Source organism: Protopterus annectens, chromosome 1.part1 (assembly GCF_019279795.1).
Source record: "Protopterus annectens isolate FY-2018-M chromosome 1.part1, PAN1.0, whole genome shotgun sequence".
NCBI classification, from domain to species: Eukaryota; Metazoa; Chordata; order Ceratodontiformes; family Protopteridae; genus Protopterus; species Protopterus annectens.
In genome coordinates, this window is record NC_056726.1 from 769679448 (window position 1) to 769705090 (window position 25643).

The window sequence follows — 25643 nt, forward strand, 5'->3', positions numbered from 1 at the left end:
ACCAGGAATGGATGGAATAATAATGGAATTATATAAAATTCTTCCAAATTCAGCAATTTCTCTACTTCATAACATGCTAAATGATATTCAAACTCAAATTATTACTCCACCATCTTAGAAATATTCACTAGTTACCCCTATAAAAAAAGATAAAAAAGATCCATCCCAATGCAGCTCATATAGACCAATCTTTCTGCTTAATAATGATTATAAAATCTTTATGTCTATCTTAGTAAATAGAATTAAGAAATCCCTGACTCAAGTCATAAATGAAGACCAAACAGGCTTTATATTTGGAAGACACACATATGACAATATTCAGAGAATTTTAACCATTATAGAAGCTTTGAACAGAGATAATTCAGAAGCTCTTATAATCACATTAGATATAGAGAAAGCATTTGATTCGGTAAGCTGGAAATATCTATTTAAAATCTTGGACCTTTTTGAATTCCCATTAAACTTTATAAATTTAATAAAAATATATATATAAAGATAACCTGGCTTATGTAAAATTAGGCCCATTTACCTCGGAAGCTTTTAAAATAACTAAAGGCTCTAAGCAAGGTTGCCCTATGTCTCCCATACTGTTTGCCCTGGCGATAGAATTATTTGCGTCTGCAATACGAAGTGATCTAAAAATAAAAGGAATTAACTTTTACAATAAATTTAATTCTAAAATCATGTTATTTGCTGACGATATATTGCTGACTTTAAAACCAAATGAAGAGTCCATACAAGAATTAGAGAAACAAGTAGAAGATTTTTTTTTCTATTTCAGGTCTTTGTTTCAATAAATCCAAATCAAAACATATACTTCTAAATAAAATAGATGACTTACATCTGAATAAATATCAAATAATTGGAGAAAAGGTTTCTTCACTAGAATATCTAGGAATTCTTATATCTGAGAACATAGATACTACCATGACTTTAAATTATAATAAAATCCAAAATTTAATTCAAAAACAAGTTAATAGCTGGAATAAATTAATGTTAAAATTGGAAGATAGGTTACAGTTAATAAAAATTATATTATTACCACAAATAAACTATATAGCATTAGCAATCCCTATTTTACCAGATAAAAAAGTTATAAAAACAATACAGAAACTTTTAATGGATTTTCTTTGGTATCCAAAAAAGAATAGAATTGCTTTCTCACATCATATTAGACCCTGGGACTTGGGAGGAATTAAATTTCCAGACATAGAAACGTATATTAAAGCTTCCATCATTAAACTTATACTAAATTGGGTAAATCCAAATTATTCATCTGCATGGAAAATTTGCATATAACTTTTTTCTTAAATGAAAACAAAATATTAAAAAATATGGATTTGGAGAATTATAATAACACATTTTGGCATGTACTATGTAATAGCTTAGAAATAAAACAACAAAGCCCACTAATTTATCATATTTGAATAATATATATAATCTATTTAGAAAATTTATAATTACAAATCCAGACATAAAATTATGGTTCAAACTCTTAATACCATTTAAAACATCAAAGAATTTTAAAGAAAAAATCCAAGAAAAAACTCTCATTAATTGGGAATCCAATAACTTTATTTACTGGTTTCAATGTTTGAATAATCACAGTACTTTAACCATCCAACAAGTAATAAATGAGTTTAGTATATTTGAAATAGACAGAATAGAACTCCAAAAAATATTACAATATGCAAGTGATTTATGTAGAATTATTAATGATTCAAACTTTAATACTATACCTAAATTCATAAAATATATGCAAGAATTGATTTATGGAAATCATAATAAGCTAATTTCTATATCTAAATTATACAAAATTTTAATTGTGTATAAAACCAAAATAGATCAAAATGTTGTGAACACTTTAACAAAGGGCTTGACAATAAATCTATCACCTGAAGGTATAAATGACCTTTTGGTGTCAGTTAAGCTAACCTCAAACTTTCAGATATGGAAAATCTTCACATGGAAATTTCTACATAGAGCCTTTTATACACCATATAAAATAGCCAAATTTGACCCTATCCAGAAGCTCATATGCTGGAGATGTACTTTAAACTGTGAGGCAGATTGGATACATATGTTTTATGACTGCATTAAAAAATTCTGGGAAGACATTAATAGATTTCTTCAAGCCATTTATAATGACAAATTTGTTCTAACAAAATCTTTAATTTTTCTGAATGTAGATGACTCAGTAACTATGAGTAAAAGTGATCAATATCTTCTATGGTCTATTCTGGCTGTAGCCAGAAAATGTATAACAAGAAAATGGAAATCCACAGTCCCTCCAAGTTATGAAGACTTCATATCTCTATTAAAGGAATCTGCACAAAAAGAAATAAAAGTCAAAGAAGAAAGAATTTTTCCCAGACGTTGGACAGACAATCTTTGGAATAAAATCTTAATACTTATAGACACATTACAAAAGGATATAATTTCTTCTACATGAAATTGAAATGTCATAAACTAAGATGGACTTATGTGAATATATGCCAGTAAAGGTTATATTTGTTCTATGGGATTATTCCTCTTTATAACTTTGTTGGTTAATCCTTTTCATTGGACCACCTGTAAATATTGTACATATTGTTATAGTTATTAACTATTTTCTTTTATTTTGAATTGCAATTTAAATTTACTGTATCATAATTTGTTTACAAAAAAAAAAAAAAAAAAAGTGAAGTAAAAAAATGTGTCATTATTTAGTGACTGTAACATCAGGGGCAGTTAACTGGTATGAAACACTCATTAATATATTCCAATTTTATTTTCATACTCGTGGATGTTCTCCCATCCAAAGCAAGGCAAATCAATTGCCATTTCAGTGCCTTTTTTTCACACTCAGATTACCTACCTGTCTGTCACAGAGGTAATGGCCACAAGACTCAGTTCTCTCACTAAACGTCCAATCACTGTAACAAACTATTTAAAAAATGAATATCTCAATTATCTGCAGAGCTCTCAACCTTCAGTCTTAACAATGTGGAACACTACCTCTCATAACAGTAGAAAATAGGTAAATGGAGAACACTTCCAATAACTTCAGCTAAAGAAACTGTATGCATATTTAAAACACAAACCTATTGCTTCAAATAGTAAACAACACACACACATACAACAGTCAGTCTGCAGTTTGTCCAACTCTATCCCTAATGCTTGACTACAGTGACAATATACATTTATATTACAAATAAAATATCCACTTCTTACCAAAACAGCCTGTCCACCTCACCATCTTTGCCAAAAGGACTACATAGGGTACCACTCTTCTGCTTAAAAATAATAATGATAATGATAACTGAATTCCACCTGCTGCGTGCCCACCCCTCTGCCTAATGTAGGTACTAACATAATCTACAGGCTTGCCCAGCCCTCTACCTAATGTAGGTGCTAAAATAATCTACATGATAATGATAACTGAATTCCACCTGCTGTGTGCCCACCCTTCTACCTAATGTAGGTACTAACATAATCTACATGATAATGATAACTGAATTCCACCTGCTGCGTGCCCACCCCTCTACCTAATGTAGGTACTAACATAATCTACATGATAATGATAACTGAATTCCACCTGCTGCTTGCCCACCCCTCTACCTAATGTAGGTACTAACATAATCTACAGGCTTCTTTTAAGTAAATACTATTTATGTGTACTCCAGAAAGCAAAAAGAAAAAAATACAATTTACACCTATCTGACATGACTCTAGTCCACACTAAAGCATCTCTTCCCCTAAGAAAGCTCAGATAAAGGTTCTCAGGCTATCCCATGCACTCCTCAGGCTAACAGAAATTTCTTCTGCTGACTTTTCCAAATTCAAGAGCAAGCCACAGATCCTTTAATGAATTAAAATCCTCCAAATGCTATCCGCCAAAATCCTCTCCTTTTGAATGACCCCCCCCCAAAAAAAAAGCAGGGATTTTCAGGAGGAGACCTGCAGTTTAAATTGCCTTCCTGCCCCCCTATGTACATCTTCAACTTGCTTCTTAGCCATTCACAATGTTTTGTTTGCAGACTGGCTCTCTTACCTATACTAAATGGTATAATAAAGTATTAAGAACAAGAACAAATAAAGAGGAGGAGACAAAGCAGCCTTGGCAAGCACCCATCGCTATATTAAGCATTGGAGTAAATTTGGATCTCCCTGGTGGAAAATTTTAATTTCTATTACCTACAACCTAGATTTGATAACCTATCTCAGTACATCAATGTGTGTAGTATCTTTTATTATCCAAATAAGAAATGTCCTTTTATAAATATCAATTGTTCTTAAACAGTCTAGAGATATGCAATGATACAAAGCAATGATCAGAATACAGATATAATACATAGCTTATACTTAAGATCTGATATATTTAAACATAACTCAAATTTTATGAATAACTTATGTTTATTTGAAATATGGTATTATATTTTCTCTTTTGAAATTTTTATCTAATAATAATATGCTAGGGTTTATTTTTCCCTAAATGTACTTAATAGCAACAGACATTTTTAAATCCAGGAGGTATTATTTAGATCATGAGACTTACCCAATATCAGTGACAGAAAAGCATTCCATTTCCCAACTAGTATCACAGTTTTGTACCTCAACATTTGTAATCCATTTGTAATCCATCTAATATATCACATATAAACTCATTGTACTTGTGAAAGGTATGTAGTTAGATTCTATAACCACTTGATATGCTCTATCATCTAATACTGACAACAAGATTTCCACTCACTGGTAACCGAGATATAGGGAAAAGATCACCAAAAGACCACAGGAACTACAAGATTAACAGTAAGCATTTTATTTATGGAACGTCTTTGGAAATTTAAAAATTCTTGTTTAAAAAAACTTATAGCTTTTAACTACATACACTAAACCAAGCCTTTTCATCTAATTGTGGCACTGCATAAAGTTTCTTAAAAACCTAAAGATATACCCATTAGTATGAAAATATAAAATTATGTAAAATAAAATCTTTAAACATTCTTTAGATATCCAACAAGCATTCCCTTATATATATATATATATATATATATATATATATATATATATATATATATATATATATATATATATATATATATATATATATATATATATATATATATATATATATATATATATATATATATATATATATATATATATATATATATATATATATATATATATATATATATATATATATATATATATATATATATATATATATATATATATATATATATATATATATATATATATATATATATATATATAGTTAGCTTTACACAGTGACTGTTTTGCTTCCATATAATCTGTAATTAACCTTCTGTGCATTGGCTTAGATTTCAGTTTGGCAGAGTTATCTAGCAACACATTAACCTTTATTACCCTATGATCAGTGCACATCAATGGTAGTAAAACTTGACTTGAAGTTACAGTAATTTCTTTGGGAACTAAAACAATATCTATAGTATAGAATATCTAGTATATTCCATCCCCCTGGTAGGTTTTTTTACAATCTGAAGCATTTGTTGTTCCTGAATATACTCTGTGAATAATTTCTTTACTAACGTTGTTGAATCAATATTATTCTAGTCTGTTTCTGGTAACTTTAAGTTTCCAAATAATATTATTCATCCCTCCTGTGTTTCATGTAAGACATGTATGAATTCCTCTAGGTCATCTGCACTTGACATTGATGGTCTATACACTTCAACAATTGTTATATGTTCCAGGGTTATCTTTATTGTCACAATTACACAGTCTATAGTGTTGGTGTTATCACTGAATATGTAATAATCACAGGTCTAATAGCTATCTTTAATACCTATCATAACACCTCCACCTGATTTTTTTGTTATAATGTCTTGTACAGTAAAAACATTTATACCCTGACAGAACTAGTTTCCAGTCATTGTTCTTTAACCATGTTTTACAAACAATAACAATATCAATCTTGTGAGAATGTAGCAAATTTTCCAATAAAAAAAACTTTACTGTGAACTGTTAAATTTTCAACCTGGCAAAAATCCGGCCCAGTGTTTGCCAAATACTGCAAAATATCTGCTCCAAAAATTATCTTCCCTGATCTTGGCAAGTCACACCATCCTGTCCGATCACATGTCCCCAAAACTAAGCTTAGATGGCCTACACATTTCCATTTTTTAAAACAGGACATTTTTTTCATGTAGATATTTCTCAAAAGAATCTTTTCATTCACAGTGACCTGACTATCCTTTCTATAGGTGATTTGTGAAAAATATGTCCTAACACCAGTACAAGCTATACTATCTAAGAGGGCTGTCAGTTCCCTACTAACAGTCAGAGAATCCTTGCGGGTGACATCATTTGTACCAACATGAATACTTCCTTACATTAAGGCATTTCAAGGCTTGTCTCCCATCTTCTATTCTTGCTCCTGGCAAGCATAACTATATTCAATGTTCATTATCATCTATGCAAATATAAGTATCAGTTCCTCTAATAATTGAATATCCAACTACAAGAATATTTTTTCTGGTCAGCTCTGAAAAATCTTCAGCTTCTAATACAGTAATATCTGCTCTATCAACTGTTACAAAGGATAGATCTTCATCACTATTAGTCTTATTAATTCTACTGTTTTCATTGTGTATTAAATTTTCATCCAGCTGGTATTGTAAATCCACAGCTTGAGGCATGTAGTCAACATCTGTCTTTCCTCTTCTTTTTTCTTACAGTAATGTTCTTCAATCCTTTCACGTTCAGTTCTTCCTTTTCACCTGCCCCTTCCCTCTTTTTTCTACCTTCTCAGTTGGAAAAATTATGCCTTTTTTCTGTAGACTGAAGATTTTCTAATATAAAAATATCATCACTCCCTGTAACTTGTTTGTTACATAACAAAGCAATACCAACTGGGTGCCTCTTCAACTCAAATTGAAGAAACTTGAACTCTTTCTGGCAACAAGTCATTTGGCCATTCTTCTTTTGACACCATGTCCTTTAAGACATGCCGCTTCTGATACCATGTTGCTCATCCCTCTCTAACATAGATGACAAGCAGGTGGGGTAGGTTGTTTAGATGTTTCATTACATAGAAACACATCAGGATGTATAGCAACATCATAAAATATAAACAAACTGATAGACAGACCTTACATACATACATGCTTGCATCTCAACAGTTTTACTACAAAATGGCAGTCAGGCTCGGACATGCTCAGAATTTATACACTTGTGCAAGCCCTTAGATAGCTTCTTAAAGGTACAAACACACACATTGATCTACAGTCTGTAAATAGTATTGCCTCTTAAAATAAATATAATTATTTCTCTAACACCAGTTCCATTAAGGTAGTTAAATGTTAATGTAATTCTGAGCAAAGTTGCTATTTTCTATCAAAAGCTCATTAAACAGGATTAATCCATCCTCGTGGGCAATAACACTATATATGTCCCTATTATCTATGGTGCAAAAAATCCTTTCCTTGTAATATTTTACTCTTTCCAGCTTATTGAAGAAGCCCCATGAATCCTTATGTAAATAATAAAATAATTCCATTGTATGTTTTAATTTAGTGTTAATATATTTTGTGTAAGGGTGTGTCCTAGAACTACCAGCATTAATAGGTGTGAGTGGAGGGTCCCTTATATTTTTGTGTATTTTGGTATACCAAATATGGTTAACACTATAGGAAAGGGAACCATCAAATAATTACGTATTTCATGTGCCATTTGTCCCTAGGTCAAATCATCAATAACAAAGTTAATTTTGGCTAAATAAATGGTCACCTTATTTATTACTGGAAGCTCTTCATAAGTATCATCACAAAGTAGTACCTTTATTCTATTTACATAGTGAAATCGATTAATGGTAACAACCCCCCCCCCTCCGTCTGGTCTTTTAACTCTTACAGTTTTATCTGAAAATAATTTCTTAAGCAACTTGTGTTCACATATGGCCATATTATTATGCTATAGGTAACTAGAGCTTACCAACAATCTCCTCAGATGAAATTCATGCAATTTCTCAAATAAAATCAACATAGGGTGGGGGGGGTGAAACAACTTCTTTGACATAAAATGCAACTAGAAGGAATTTGTGTTTTTTTGCATTTAAATATATGCTATAAGTTACATTTCCATAAGAAAAGTTTTACATCTACCATTATGTTCTCAGTATTAGTTATTTGGGTTGGTACAAAGTTAAAACCTTTGGATAACAAATTAGCCATGTCTATGTGAACCTCATTATTACTTAAAACTTTAAAATCTCCACTGGCATTTGACATTATCACCAAATTATATTTGGTTATTAGGTTCTATTCCTTCTGGTTGCTGCCCAGTTTGAATTGGGTATCAAGTTTGTTTTCCCTCCCCATTGCTGAGGAGGGCCCTCACATATGGTTTTGTAAGTACTCCAACCTTCTTAAGGGTACCTGCTCTAAAGGGGGCCAAAGGTGTCTTGCCAGTAATCACCCCTTCAGTCTCTTCCCTATCAGGCCAAAGGTGTCTTGCCAGTAATCACCCCTTCAGTCTCTTCCCTATCATTTCTACAATTGTTATGCAGAGATATAGATATAAATGGTGGTCTAGGGTAAGCCTTCCCCTTTGCATGGTCATTGCTATCCCTCTCAAATTTCTTACTTTTACATGCCTGTATATCTTTACAAATGTTCTCAACATCCAAAAAATGTTTTATATTTACTCTAATAATTGTTAAAAATTAAGTCATTAGTAATTACCTTGTCCAATTATTTGATTTCGACCTCCAGTTTGTACATTAAATGCTGATTGTGTGTCATTAACAGTTCCATAAGTTCACAACCTTGATGATCAAATAGTGCAAACAAATATTTGTGCAGATCCAAATTTTCTAAAGTCCCTGCAAGATATTTCAAATATCTTAAGCCTTTTGGGACCTGTTTGATTTTAATAAATTCAAAGAAATTACCATTTTCTAGTTGGAGTTTCCAGAACTTAATACGCTTCTGTTCAAACTTATTTAATGAATTTTTCAGCAGTATATATGATTTGGGAACATTAAGAAAATCATCCATCCTTTTCCCAAACCATTCCTGAATGTAGTCCATTGTTCTCATGCCATCCACTTCATTATATATCTGTCTTATATTTCCATTCAGGACTTCTTCCTGGATCTGGTCTTGTCAAAGTTGTAAAGGGGTAGACTGCCCTGGTGCTGAAAAATTGCCATACATGCTGTGGGTTGGAAACAAGTCCTGTGACCCATTTGCCATATGCTTCCTCAGCAATACAAATATCTGCCAAGTAAGCAGATACAATAGTTGAATCAAATTTTCAATACTTTATGTTATTTCATCTGAAATCATCCCTGTAGCCAATGCAGGTGAACAGTCCTGTGCCATAAATGACATATCAGCCACACACTCAAACTTCTACTCACCAATAACCAAAAAATAAACCAACGAGTAAAACTTAGGGAAACAATCATCTAAAGACCACAGGAACTGCAAAAGTAAACATTTTATTTCGTAAAAAGTTGAGCACTTTCATCCCATAAGTCAGGGACTTCTTCAGAACTTTAACAATTCTTGTTAAAGAAGCCGCATAGCTTTTAACTACAAACAATAATCCAAGTCTACCCTTGTCATCCAATCATGACACAGCATAAAGTTTTAAAAAAACAAAAGTATACTCATTGGTATGATATACAAAAAACTTTATAAAAATATAACATTTTATAAAATAATATTTGTTGACATCCTGTCTTGTTGACAACAAGATATTATCTGGCATATCTCTATAAATCTCCTTAAGTTAGACTTCAGCTTTTTTTTTTTTTTTTTTTTGTTAGTTAGAATCATCATGTCATCAGATCTTTCATTAAATTATATTTCATACATTTAGGCAAGGTTCATTGGTGAGTAGTAGGTTATTTGCTCATATGGGCCATTTTAAGCTTATCCAATTTCCCTTTAAAAGGTGAAAATCAAATTGTGTACCCAGTGTCTGTGAGGAATACATGTTAAACATTACCTCAACCTTGAACCCCCAGTTCTCTCCATTTTAATGTACTTATTTTGTTCGTTCTCTGTATCTTTTTCTTGGATAAATATTATTTCTTCCTGCCTATTTTTTGAACATTTTAACACTTTCCTTACTTTGACATAGTGTTGTATGCTGTTTCTGTTAATAGTTAACCTTTACTTGGCATTGTCACATCGCAGCGTAATGAATCTTACCCACTTGCCATTTTGTGAAATAATCAGTAGAAAAAAAGAAAACCTTTTCAGAAAAATATGAGACACTTTGAAACAAAGGATAAGAAGAAAATACATAAATAAATAAATAAATAAATAAATAAATGAGGCAATGGTACAGTCCTTTGAAATCTGAAAATCCAAAGATTATGATTTTGGAGGAGGTAGGGCTACTGAAATGTAAAAATTAATGGGGAGCCTTTTTTCTCATATCACTCATAGTTTTGCATATTCTTTTCCCTTAGTTTTAAGTGTCAAGCTTGCTTCATATCTGATCCACTTCAAGAAGAAGAAGATTAGCACAGAAAGCTACACTGCTGTCATTCATATTGACTTTTATAAATTGCATTGCATCAGCAAGTATCCTGTCTTGATCAAAACATGTAGCAAATTTACTGCCAAAGGATAATTGTGAAATAGATATTTGATTTTGAAGAACTACTTAGCAGAATCTGTCTGTTGATGTAGTTTAATTAGTAGCCTCAGTCAATGATTGTTACAGTGGACAAGCAGTAAATATATATTTTGTTCTTCAAGTCCTTTTGCAAATCCCATGAATTCAGGGCGCACATCATCCATACATCTTTATGCCTCCCCTATATTTTAAATTTCTCAGGCTTTCCGGTATGCATATTCTGCTTCATTTGTAATGAAGATATCATATCTGATAAATGGGATAGCAGAAATTTAACAGAATAATATTTTGTTTCCAAATTTTGGAATTTCATGTCATGTGCCATCATCTCATCTACTTTATGATGCAGGAGATATATGTTTTGGACTGATATCTTAGTTGGTTTCCACTTGTACATAATTCTTGTGCTTTTTCAAGAAAAGTTGGAGGGTATCAATTTGGAACACTTAATCACCGAAGCAGTAAGAAATGGCTGTATTAATGAGTCATTGTCTGTTACACTACTTTGTTACTCTCAACATCTTATTGCATGTTCACTGATACTGTCGACAAATTTATAAGACACAATCTTCTCTAGAGCTTTTTACTGTCCTTATCTGCACATTATCTTTACCTTTTATTTCAGAAACTCATACTATTATTGTTCTGCAAAGCTGTAGAGGCTGTAAATGTTGTTACCTTATCAAGTTATTTTAGCAGATTTCTGGATTCACTGCTGCTAGTGAGCTGTTAATAAAGGCATTTAGTTTAAAAACACTAAATCTTCCTTCTGAATGGTGTACTATAAATTGAACAGAAATTAAAGATGAGCTCAAATTCTTTGTGTCATCTTAATTAAACAGTGTCATGTGTACATGCTCAGTGCTGGTAAATGTAATGTTCAACATAAGACAGGATTCTCATAGGCGACAAAACATGTGATCCTTAAATGAAGATAAGCTTATTGCGTGTGCTACACCTAGTCTGCAAGACATAGATACAATGTTTAATTTTAGACATTGGAATATAGGGCTGCTAGTTTGTAGTTCATGCATTTATTATTTATTTATTTGCTTTTGTTAACCAGGAAAGTCCTCTGGGCTAGTGTGAGCCCATTTTCAGTGGAGGCCTGGGGAGAAAAGCTCCAAAAACAATGTACATAAAGAGAAAGTTAATAACAGCATTTAACAATATACAAGTGTAATGACATAAGAGTCAGATGTAACAAAGTAACAATATAGACAATGTACTGCTATATTTTATGGAAGACTTGGATGCTTAGCAAGGTATTCAATATAACATACAGATTATGATGATCTACACATACACAATTATTTGCACAGCATGTGAGTCAGGATGAGGCACACTGCGTTGTAATTAAGGGTGAGTACTCTATAGGGAGAATGAAGAAGAGTATAAGATGCGTCAAGCCAGGAATCAAGTTACTGAGGAATTGGGGATTGTGCAAGGGGATAGCCATTGAGTGAAGAGATGTTGGTGAAGTGATTTTTTGAATGATGGGGCATTATTTCTAGTCCAGAGAGAAGGTGGAAAGGCATTCCAGAGGTTAGCTACAGTGAAAGAGTAAAGGTATTGGCCTGCAGGGCATTTTGGTCTCTTACCTTGGATAAGTGATTGATTTTCAGATCTTAGAGGTCAGTTTGGTTGATAAAGAGTAAGAATTGAAGCAAGGGCTGGGCATTTGGAGGAATTATAGATACATTTGTCTGCTGTAGTTAGTTATATGCATGTGAGGTATTGTGGGAGTTCTAGCCAGTTCAGGGATTGTAATAAGTGACAGTGATGGGAAGAATGTTTTGCCCTGGTCACAGATTTAGCAATTTTGTTATAGCAGCTATCCATTTTAGTTTTTAATGAGTATTGGATGTTTGTTAGAATGGGAGCACCATAGAGGAGGGAAGATAGGAGAAACGTTTGCGCAAGTGTTTTTTTAGTAGAGTAGTTAAAAGGTGTTTATGTTGGTAGATGGAACGTTTTTGGTGTTTTTTTATGGTGTTGTGGATCTGTTGGTCAAAGGTTAAGTTGTCACCTAAGGTTACGCCATGTAACTTGGTATGGGAAACTACCTCTAAGGCACTCTTTATGGAGGAGAAAATTATGAATTCAGATTTATTAATAGTGGTACTTTTTTTGGGTGTAAAGAGCAAGAGTTTGGTTTTAATTGGGTTGAGAGCGAGGTGATTATTTGTCATCCAGGTTTTGGTAATGGAGCAAGCATTCTGGGTGATGGTCAGAAGTTTGGGTTCAGAGTTACCAGAGCAGATGATAGTAGAATTGTCTGTGTATTGCACTACACAGATCCATGAGTGAAAGCGGAGTGAAAGTCGTCCTAAGATGGATCCTTGGGGGAAGTCCAGTGGAAGTAATGAGAAAAGGAGAGATGAAAGAGATATTTCTTCACAATGCCAACAGTATTAGCATAATCTATTATAATTTAAGTACTGTCTGCATTGAATGTGATCACTAAGAATCAGTACTTTAGGTAACATGCATAGCTTGACATTTGCACTGGGACAACATACTATTTATGCCATGATTTTATTACCACAACAGCTGTTTTAGAGAATTTGAAGAACGGACAGTGTAACAACTTGGATATTAGCTTCATGTGGAGTCTTCAAATGGAGTTTTGTGAGCCTGCAAACTGGTACTGTGTTAATCGACTGAACTTATTTCTGGAGAGAGATACAGGCTGTATAAGTTCACAGCCACTGGTATGACAGAGAGTTTCTCCATTTTAAAAGTCCAATTTATCTGGAAGAGAAGGGGGCAGGGTGGTGCTGTTTATATCGGTAGTTTAGAGTAATTGGGTCTTTGTATTGAGGAGCATATCATGGCCAAGTTACAGAAGCCATTAAGTCCAAGCAAAAATGTGTCAAATGGACTGAGATGAATGGATTTTACAACTCTTTACAGCAATGGTAACTAATGTGGGGTAATTTTCTCATGACTGGCACTACATTATTATTTGAACTATGAACAGGGTAAGAGATCTTCTGAAAGGACTGAAGGCTAATATGTACCTGCAAGCAATACTTGCTCTGTTTATTTTCTTAAAAGATTTTCATCTGCAATCTAATTAGTTGACATTGCTATGTGTCAGTTGACATTGCTATGTGTCAGTTTGCTCACATGTATTGTTCTGTGCATAATGTCTCAACAGCAGGTGTTACCATTTTAAAGATCTCCAGCAAATGTTTTGTTGTTGGGTACAGAGTACTAGTAGAAGATATCTAAAAGGGAGATGCCAGTATGTCAAAACAAAGGGAAACAGTAGGAGCTCTCTTCGTGTATCTGTGGTATAGTTCTAATATGTGGACAGCAGTCCCTATTTCTCAGTAACTTTGCAGATAGAAATTCTGACTTCACTTAAATAGACATGTTAGACATTTATCAATACATAATCTGGTAAAGCTTTGGAAATCCCTTTTCTGATGGATGGAACATGTGAATCAAGATCTAAGCTGGCTTCATTTCTAATTCCAATTCTAATTTATTGGAAAGGCTCACCCAGACTCTGCTACACTTTGGTATGAGGAAAAGGTTGGTTTGCTTTTTATTTGTTGTATTTTGTATTGGTTTATTGCATTTTTATATTTTGAGTGCTGTGCTTTGTGTTCTTTACCTTGTGTTTTGTTTGTGCCCTGTTTTTAACTGCATATTAAAACTTCAAAAGACACCACAGCTCTGTTTCTTGTGAGTCAGGCAGAAATTAGAACTGATCAATTAAGGACTTATACATAAGATAGAAGAGGTCGTTTAAGGTTAATCATTTGTGAACTGAGGGGGTGGAGCTAGGAAGTAAACCTTCTATTTAAGGGGTAAAATAAAACATTTCAGAGCTTTATTGGAAAGGCTCACCCAGACTCTACTACACTTTGCTGTGAGGGAAAGGTTGGTTTGCTTTTTATTTGTTGTATTTTGTATTGGTTTATTGCCTTTTTATATTTTGAGTGCTGTGATTTGTTTTCTTTACCTTGTGTTTTGTTTGTGTTCTGCTTTTAACTGCATATTAAAACTTCAAAAGACACAACAGCTCTGTTTCTTGTGAGTCAGGCAGAAACCCTCCCCACTGTTGTGTTCTTAAATACCACTGTCTTTCTAGCTGCCTGCCTCTTATGTTAATTTGACCATATATCTAATTTCCTCTCTGCTTTCACTGGCTTGTGTGAGTAAGCAGAAAATTATCATTTTGTGAAATCACTCCCCTTCAACTATTTAAATTTATTGGTCATTCTACCGTATTCCACAGTACCGGAATACAAAAGTGATCACCCCCTTTCAATCTATCTTGCTGTTTTAAAAATAGTGACTCTCCACTAAAACTTAACTTTTTAGACAGGTAAAACTTAAGTTACCTACTTTCACATCTAACTTCTCTAGTGCACACTGCAGTGTTTAGGATAAACCATTTCTTTTTCATCTTACCTTTAAGCATCCCTGTGACTAGCACTTGCTTTAATACCTGCTGGAAAGCACTAGGAAGGCTTAAACTGATACAAGCACTCAACTCTCCTTATTAATAAGGAGAAATTAATCATAAGCACTAACCAGCCTATAATTGCAAAGTACCTTGCTAAGGTAAGGGAAAACGGCTGCTGTACTTTAAAAAAAACACCAAACCAGGCATGTCCAAGGGTCAGCTTCCCTTAATTTCTCCTGTCCACCTGGTGAATCTGGGCATACTGGGGCAATGAAGCAATTGCCTCATGTACACAGACAACCCTCTCCTCCTACCACCCAACACTACAACCTGTGAGAGATGCACTTACATAGCCAAAATAGAAGCAACGCTCTCTCCACCCAAGATTGTGCTAGACAGTCAAGAGGAGAAGGTTAACACCTGAACTACACCTCAAGCAACACATAGCCCTTCTAAACTCTCACCACCAACACCCACAGATAGCAACACTAAATCCACATATGCAGAGGCCCTTAACTGTAACCTGCCCAATCAACAAGGACCTCCGAAGCTGAAATGCAAACACCAATCACAACCAAAGTGTCACAAAGCTCACAAAACCAGTGTGCCACCCAGCAACAGCCCCTAAGGCAAGACAACGTACCTAACACTTTAGTCATAGGTGACTCTATAGTCAGGCACACTGATGTCCCACTCCCTAGGCTGAACAAGGAGAAAATTACAGTGAGCTGCCTGTCGAGTGCCAGGATCCACCGCATAACTCATGCACTCAAGTCATTCCACAACACGTACAAATATGACTCTGTCATTGTCCATGTTGGAGTGAATGACTTGAGACGTACCTTCCTGGACTACATGAAAAGAGACATGGAAGAGCTCACAGATCATGTGGCCCAGGCAGATATGACCCGAGCTCTAAGTAGCATCCTGCCTTTGCCCAGAATGATACCACAATATAAGGACAAAGTGATTGACTTCAACAATTGACTAAGCTTCTGGTGTCATTCAAAGGGGATCCAGTATCTGTCTGCCAAGGATGACATGATTGACAGACCATGATGCTTTGCCAGAGATGGTCTGCACCTGTCGCCCCTGGGATTCAGGTTACTGGCTAAGGCTCTTGCCACCCCTATAGTGCCTTTTTAGGCAAAGTTCAAAGGACAAAACCACCACTGTAACAGGTACAAGCATGCAAAATCTGAAGGTGATGCTACTCAATGCTAGAAGTCTAAACCTCAAAATGCATTCTCTCGAGGCACTCCTAAAAATGGAGAACATCAATATCTGTGCAGTAACTGAGACCTGGTTCAAGGCTCCAGACAGCACCCCTGCAATACCAGGCTACAACTCTTACCATACTTTTCGGCTACCATACCAGGCTCGAAACACTAAAGGTGGAGGAGTGTCCATATTCATCAAGTATATTCACACCACCAGGTTAGCTGCCCAACACAATGCATCTGAAATTCTCCAGGTGCAACTAACACTAGGTAAGACTGCAATCCAAATTGTAGCTTGCTACAGATACCCCACCATGCCCCAAGATTCTCACTACACCTTTCTAAACATACTGGAAAATACTAAGATACAACCAAACACCCTAATACTGGGTGATTTCAACTACCCTGCTATTAACTGGGAAAACTACTCATGCACCGACACCTTGCCCAATGGTTATTGGAATTCATAAATTCCAATGCCCTGGATCAACTAATCCATAGTCCCACCAGGGGCTCCAATATCCTAGACCTGGTTATTACCAACATGGGAAATCGATGCTCCACACCTATGGTCACCCCCTTGTTGGTCAGGTCAGACCATAAGCTAATCACCCTTAACATCCACATCCCACCCCCACCCTCCAGTAAGGAAACCTCCATAAAAAACTTTTCCAAGGCCAACTTCATGCTACTCAAGTCATAAGTTACAACCTTCGTGACACCCATGCAGACGGGAACTGAAAGTTTGACTGCTGAGTCCTGCACTAAGGCACTGTACGAGCACATCCACTCATGCATGAATCATACCATCCCAAATAGAACAAACATGCTCTCCTCCAAAAAAAGGAAGCCAATATGGTGGTCCCCTGCCATAAACAAACTTTACAACAAAAGGAAAAAACTGTTGCGAAAAGAGGAAAATCCGAAGATGCAAAAAACTCCCTTACCAGCCTCAGTAAGAAGTTGAGATCCCTCATAAAATCCTCCAAAGCTAGTTACGAAAATAAAATTGCCAAAGATTCCAAAGACAACCACAAGGCATTCTATAACTATGTCAAGAATCTAAATGGCAATGCTCAGATCTGCTCTGTGCTACAACAGAATGGCATTAAATATACTGAACCCAAGGATATTGCCAATATCCTGGCAGATTGATTCAATACCAACTTTACCTCCCTCTCACCCCCTAAATGGCCCATCTCAGTAAATACTAGAAGATTTCCAAATTCTGATAATAACAGCCACACAGGTAAAAATGCACTCTCCAAAGCTAAGAATACAGCATCCATGAGACCAGATGACATCCCGGGCTGTGTACTACACGAACTACAAAATGAACTGGCACCTCACCTGAGTGTCATGTTTAATCATACCCTCACCTCAGGCTTTGTGCCCACTGAGTGGCGCACAGCTACAGTTATCCCACTCCACAAGGGGGGATCCACCTTGGATCCCAGGAGCTACCGCCCCATCAATCTGATGAGCCTGATCTGCAAGGCCATGGAACGTATTATCATAGAACTTATAAACAAAGACATTGGCAACCTTAAAACACTGGACCCCACCCAGTTTGGTTCGTGAAGGGCTGATCTTGTCTCCTGAACCTTATTGACTTCTTCAAATCTGTCTCCAGAGCCATGGACGAGGGTAAGGCAGTCCACACAGCCTGTCTGGACCTCGCCAAGGCCTTTGACACTATCCCCCACTCTGGAATCATAGATAAACTTACTACGCTGTGCATTAATCCCTACGTTACTCGATGGGTTGCCAACTGGCTTACTGACAGAACCCACACTGTAAAAGTAGCTGACTCCAAATCCAGCTGCAGACATCTGACAAGTGGAGAACCTCAGGGTTCAGTCCTGGGACCTCTCTTGTTTGGCATCTACTTCTCTGAAGTAGAGGCCAACACTAAGGGACTCTGGCTAACAAAGTTCGCAGATGACTGCAAACTGGGACCCATTATTGAATCCCCAAATGATGTGGATACTCTACAAAAGGGCCTTGCAGAAACAGATGCTTGGTGTCAGAGCCATGGGGTCAAGCTCAGTGCCAAGAAATGTATAATTATCCCCTTTGGAAAAAAAACATGTACCCATGAATTATCACATAGGTGGCAGTACACTAAACACTGAAAGTGTGATAAGAGACTTACGACACAGGTGGACAGTGGTCTCACCTTCAATATCCACATTGCCACAACAGTCAGGAAATCCTTCTATATGGCAGACCTCATCACTAAGGGTTTTTCATCCAGAAAAAAGGAGGTCATTGTCCCACTGTACTCATCCCTCATTAGACCCATTATAGAAAACAATACTCCATTTGGTATGCACCTCTCAAGACATCTGCAACAACTGGAAAGGTCGCAGAAATACCTCACTAAAAGAATCACAGGCCTAAAGCAGATGCCCTATGTTGACCGCCTTAAAAATCTCCAGCTATACTCTGACGCATATCGTCTACTCCGAGGCAATCTCTGCTTAACATACAGGGCCATGTCAAACCCAGAGCTGTTGGACATGCTACACTTAAAGAAATCCCAATCCCTCAGAGCCACATGCTCCAGGGATCTAAATCTTGTCATCACAATAAACAAAACATGCTGGAGGGATAGGTTCCTGACCCAGAAACTCCCCAGACTCTGGAATAGACTGCCCATATATGTCAAGCAGAATGGCTCTTTGGCCCTCTTCAAAAGGAACCTTGATGATTGGATGGGAGAAAGAAAATTCACCCCAGGGATCATGTCAGTCGCCCTGCTGGACAGGGGTCCAGGGAAGTAAATAGTGTGGGAAGAAATAGCCAGGGAATTGTTATGGCTAGGCTTATATAGGCCCTAGGACCGATAGCCTAGTACCAACCTATGAATCTATGAACCATACTGCAGCATTTTGTGGCATGCAAAATGAGGCCATTGAAATAATGGACCGCAGTCCTGTTCATCTGAATATGGGTCCACTTCACTGAGACAGAGACACAGTATGGTGACTGTCAACCCTGTCAGTGTCACTGTTGAATACACTGTCAGCTTGGGTAATAAAAAAAAAATGACTTTCAATACATTGAGCACCTAGCTATCACAGAATGGGATCTTATTTTCACTTGTTTGTTTTTGTTTTTTTCTTTAAGAAGGTTGCTACAGGAAAATTGTTAAATGCTTGCAGCAAAAAGGAATAACATTCAAAAATTCAATTAGAAGAGAATACTGCAATGGCAGCTGTTAATGCAGTAGCTGAACAGGAGGCTGTAGCAGGTTGGGAGGAGGTGATTGTGACTAATTTACAACCTGGAGGTTTATATATACAACAGCTACTAGTGATGGGTGTACAAAATGCAAATGATTCCTTGGGTGAAGTGCTATACAGTCTAAAATTGTGAATGATATTGTTACTACTGACAATATGGTGAGGCCACGTAATTTTACCACAGATATTGATCTAACCTTTCAGTTATATGTTTCTTCGCACAGGATGAAACTGGAGGTTTGGGAGTGGAAAAGCAGCCCACTTTGACTATAATCAAGAATTCCCAGCCACAGCAAGTGATATCAGCTATTAGTTCAGGTAAGAGATTATTGCTGATATGGTAAGAAGACTAAGAAAGCAATAATACCTCACAGGGTGTGTGTTAATATGTAATTAATGCCCACCAAGGGTGTTATAAGGTGCAATGCTGCAGGTGGAGGGCATCTACTCTCCTGGAAGGGCGTTAATCACACATTAACACATACTCTGGAGGGCATTATTGTACTTAGACAATGGGCTTGGTGTAAAATTGTTGTGTTTTAATTGCTTATTTTTTTTAAGTACTATATTTTTTTTAATATATATTTTTAATGTAAAATAGTTCCTCTGCCTACTGTTTCAGACTTGCTGTAGTATATGTTAATGGTGCTGGAGGAAGCATTTTACATCAAATATATATAAAAAAATATATAGTGCTTAAAAAAATAAACAAGTGAAACAACAGTTTTGTATACAGCCCATTCTCTCTCTCTGTCACACACATACACAGTCTCTTCTGCTTTCACACACGTACATATACACACACAGTCTGCTCTGCTTTCATACACACATTGACTCACACAAGATTTGTCTCACCCTCTTTCTCAATCTGTCAGTCTCCAGCTGCTCTCATACACACATTCAGTCTCAGTCTTTCTCAATCTATCTCACAGGCAGTCTCCTCTGCTTACATACATGCATTCACTCACACATCACTCTTGCTTTCTCTCTCACCCTCCCCATCCATCTCTCTCTCTCTCTCTCTCACTGTCACTCACACATACACACACACACACACACACACACACACACACACACACACACACACACACACACACACACACACACACACACACAGTCTGCTTTCATGTACCCATTTGCACATACATGTAGACAAAAACACACACACACAATCACTCTCTCTATCTTACTTACATACATGCATACACTCTCACACACGTTGCATTTTCCTTTTCTTCTCTTTTTATTTTACACTCGCTAAACAGCAAAAGTGCTGCTTAGCGAGTGTAAAATAACAACTCGCTCACTCTCACTTACATGCACACATACACACACACACACACACACACACACACACACACACACACACACACACACACACACACACACACACACACAAACACACACACACACATGCACAAACACACACATACACGCATATACCTTTTTGTCTTCTTATTTTATATTTTACACTCGCCAAACAGCCGAGCTCCACGGCAACTTAATAAACTGCCTTGAAGCAGCGGACTCATTCTTCTGAGCGGGCATTACTTGTACATTAATACCCTGCTGGAGAACGCTCGTTCTCCAGTCAGGGTATTGATGTACAGTTTTCCCATTCTCTAATAGAGTTATAAGAGCTTTGTGATCCTGCAGTAGGCTTGGATCAATACAAATTATTATTAAGATTCAAATATATTAACGATAGGGCCTCCATGGATTGTTATAACTTTGAAATAAAACAGCTGCACCTGGGGTGACAATTCATCAAGTGACAACTCTGGCTCACTTTAATAAAGAAATATTTTAAGAAGCTTATTTAGAGACAGAAACAGCACTGCAACTATTGTACAAACCAGTAAACAAAAGCAGACATGTTCATAATGATTGGACTTTGTGTTATATGAGTTATGTCAAAACAGAAAGTGCAAAGGAGCAAATTCATATTTAACTTAAAGATATAGATGTACTGAGCTACTGAAACATTGTGAAGTTGTGAACATTTTGAGGAAAATGTAAGACAAGCTGGGGCTATGGACTGGGCCTGAGAAGTAATGTGGGGGCACTTTGCTGTAAACAGACCTTTAAAACACATTGATAATCAAGTTATTTTGTAGAAAACAGAAGACGTGTCCTGAAATATGCAGGACAACCAAAGTACTATTTTCTTTTAATATTAAATGAGGCATTTTAAGTGAAACTGTCCTGATCCGGCATGTGAAGAGTGTGGCAGACTAGGAGACTGTAAAAAGAACTGGGGCAGACTGTACAATAGTCGTGTGTGTGTGTGTGTGGGGGGGTGGGGGCGGATTTGGAGTGAATTGCCCAAAAATAATTGGCAGAATAATGATGACAATGTAAAAGAAAGTGATAAAGTCCCAGAGTTGGACCCCCATCCTGTGGTGTTTTCTCAGGGTGATACAGCCAAATAGTGGGCAAGGTCATTCTGAGGCCTCTTGTTTTATTACCAGATTCTTTTGCTGTTTTAGCCAATGTGACGGAGGATGATGAAAATGAAATTGTTATAGAATGAAAACCAGATAAAGAAATGAAGGAGCCAAGGTGGAAGAAAAGATTTAAAGAAAGAGGGAGTAAAAAAACATGAAAATTGTTTCTGTTAATGTTAATAGCTGAATTTCTAATGTTCTTAGCTGGGAAGTTTGAATGAACAATATCCTTGAATACTATATAGGGAACCTATTTTTAAATTAAATAGAAGTAGAGCTGTAAGAAGAGTTGGGCGGCCATGGTGGTGCAGTGGTAAGCATTGCCGTCTCACAACAAGAGGTCCTCCAGTTTGATCCTTGGCTGGGGTGCCTTCTGTGCGGAGTCTGCATGTCCTCCCTGTGGTCGCCTGGGTTTCCTCCCAAAGACATGCTGCTGGTGGATTGGACACTCTAAATTGGTGTGAATGTGTGCACCTTCTGTGGAAGGTTAGGCGCTGGGCTGGCAACTCGACACCATAAAACTCCACTGCCAATCATGAGTGGACAAGGTGATCTGCTGTGGCAATCCCTAACCGGAAAAAGCTGTAAGAAGAGTTAGATATAGTAGTGTATTCTTAATTTGGGGGATAAGCTTCCATTGTGGTTTTGAGAATATGACTATTTGGATAAATTTATCAAGCAACTCAATGATTACATTGGGAATAATACATATAAATATATTGTGAAGGAGACTGTCATATTAAAGGTCTGAAGGACCATTAGCACCTTGGTAATAACTATGAAACTATATAACTACAATGTTTGCAAATGAATTTGGGTATGATGTTTAAAGATTCAGGATATTAGGAACATTTCTGACAGTGAGCAATAGTGTTTATAGAATGTTGTGAGGGGAAGTCTCTGGTTATTTGGACCAGACTAATGTTCTAGGGTAATCACTTGTATTCTACTATGAAGTGTTTTATGTTAAGTGTAAATGTAGTTGATCCAGGAAGACTTTTGATAACAAATTTGGAATGTGGAGGTATCAAGCCCAGAATAATGAATGCAAAAACATTATAAAATGGTGTTATTAGCTGTAAAGGAAATAAATTATGGAATATAATTGGATGATACTGAAAGGGAAAAGGAAAGAGTTAGATGAATATGACAAAGCAATGCGTGACTATAAGAATAACTTTTTTATAGTCATGTATTGCTTGACTTTATAATAAACTCAGTATTCATGAGAAAAATGTCAAATATATTGCTCAGAGCTTAAGCAATATGAGCAGAAGACAAGTCTATGGTCACATCTGTTAAAGTATTAGAAACACCATAAGGCACATGAAATATTGCCAGTTAAGGTTAAATAAAGTAAAAAACAAAACAAAAAAAGTCATATGGATAGTCTGGAAGTTATTTCCAGATAGTATGTGAGGCAAATTAGCAATATTATACAACAAGTAAAAAATATATTTTTATTAAAAAATATGTTATAAAAAAGAATAAGGATATGGACATACATGCTGATGACTGGGACATAAAGTGGCAAAAAGTGGATAAACATTTTATTTTATCAAAGTTAAAATTAGCCTTAAAATGAAGATGCTAATTCTACTCTAGGAAAGATGGTATCCCTTACTTTTATTATAAAAAGTTGGAAAAATATCAATACAAGAAACAGTTAATGGTATTTAATGAATGGGTCTCATCTGCTGTAACCACTTCCCTCCATGATTACTGCTATGACTCTATGTTAAACCTGGCATGAAACAGCCAGAAAAAAAATTGTTTGCTCAACAAGAGTCCAACCCTCTTGCTGAATTATGATGACAAAATTTTGGCATAAATAATACAAAAGAGAATGTAAGCCCAAGCAGGCATAATTTTACCTTGTGAAGTAGAAGGTATTAAAAGTATAGGAGTATCATGAAAATTGTGGTTAGAAAAAGAATATATTACAAAACTTCAGCAGCCATGTATCACCACATCCACTATTACCTTCAAAGCTGTGCCCAGATCATACATAAAACTACTCAAACAAACTCAAACCAGGATCTACTTCAGCTGATGACCTTCCAAGCAAGTACCTTAAAATACCAGCTGACAGCATTGCCTACGCTGTCTCATTCCTTATAAATATGCCAATAAAGCAATCCAATGTTCCCTCTCTCTGGAAAAAAGTCACATATTATCCCTCTTTGCAAATCAGGAAATTCAGCAGGCATTTCTAATGTTAGACCTATATCAGTCATATCCTCCCTCTCCAAAATACTTGAAAAATGTATTCAAAAACAATTGCTAAACTATCTCCTGCAGGAAGTACTCCTATCCCCCACACAACATGGCTTCCATCCTTCCATAGTACTAACACTGCACTTCTAACCTATATAGATACTGTGAATAAAGCTAGAGATAACAGCAAACTAGTCTTCTCCTTATTTGTAGACATGTCTAAAGCATCAGCACAGTTTGTCACGGCAAACTTCAACTTCAAATGTCCTCATTAGGTCTCTCAGACCACCCTTATATGGTTCAAAAGCTACCTATCTGGTAGGTATCAGTCAGTAAAATGGCAGCCCACCTTCTCTACATACCTCCCAGTCACCACTGGTGTACCACAAGGCTCTATCCTTGGTCCTCTCCTCTTTAACATTCTATCCAACACCCCACACATATCCACACAAAATGCTTCCATAATACAGAACACAGATGACCCCACACTCATTTGCACTTCTGACCAAATGGCATACTTCCAAAAAATTACTCCAGAAGCTTCAATAGCAACTGAAACATAATGCTTTAATTCACAACTCATGATCAACCCCCCCCCCCAAAAAAAAATTCTCTCCAAATCCCTCTCCCATGAAAAAAGTCTAATGAAGTCACTTCTCATAGCAAATTGTTAGGGATGATAGTGTATGATAATCTTAAAATTGACCTGCATATACAAAATTGCATAAGAAAAAAATCAAAAACTATGGATGCTTTATACAGCCAAAACTTTCTCACTGACACAACTACAGCTACATTTGCCACTACTTATCTCCACCCCATAAGTATGGTGCTGTCATCCTTACTAACTTTCAGGCATCATAAAAATCAAAACTTGAACAACGCTATAACAAAGTTGCTAAATTTGCAGCAAATACCCCTTTCAGAACCCACCACTCTATAGCACTAAAAAGCCTTGTTTAGAGCTACCCAGTCAACTATACACAGCTTCTTACCACCTATAAAATTAAGAGAAACCATCTGCTTATCTGCAGTAAATACCATTCTATACAACTATGTTCCCAGTCAGTCATTACAATTCAGTGACCAAATTCTTCTGTCTGTCCACAAACCTATCAAATCTGCTAGGCATTTTCTGTGCTCTTACCATGTTGCTAAGACCTGGAACTCCTTATTTTTATCCATCAGGTCAACACCCTCCCTCGCATCCTTCAAAGCTATTCTAAAAGTCTTCCTAGACAAAAGCTGGCTCTGTTCTTGCTCAACATCAAGCTAAACTAAATCCTTAAATGTGAACAAATACCTATTCATACCTTCTACCTCCTTACTCTCCCTTATACTCTTACATCCTTACTTCCAACAATTTCTCTCCCCTGGCTTTCTTTCTAAATATACCATAAGCTTGATTTTGTCTTACTCTGTATTGCAATTCCTGTTCGTATTATACTGACTTACCTTTAATTTCTCT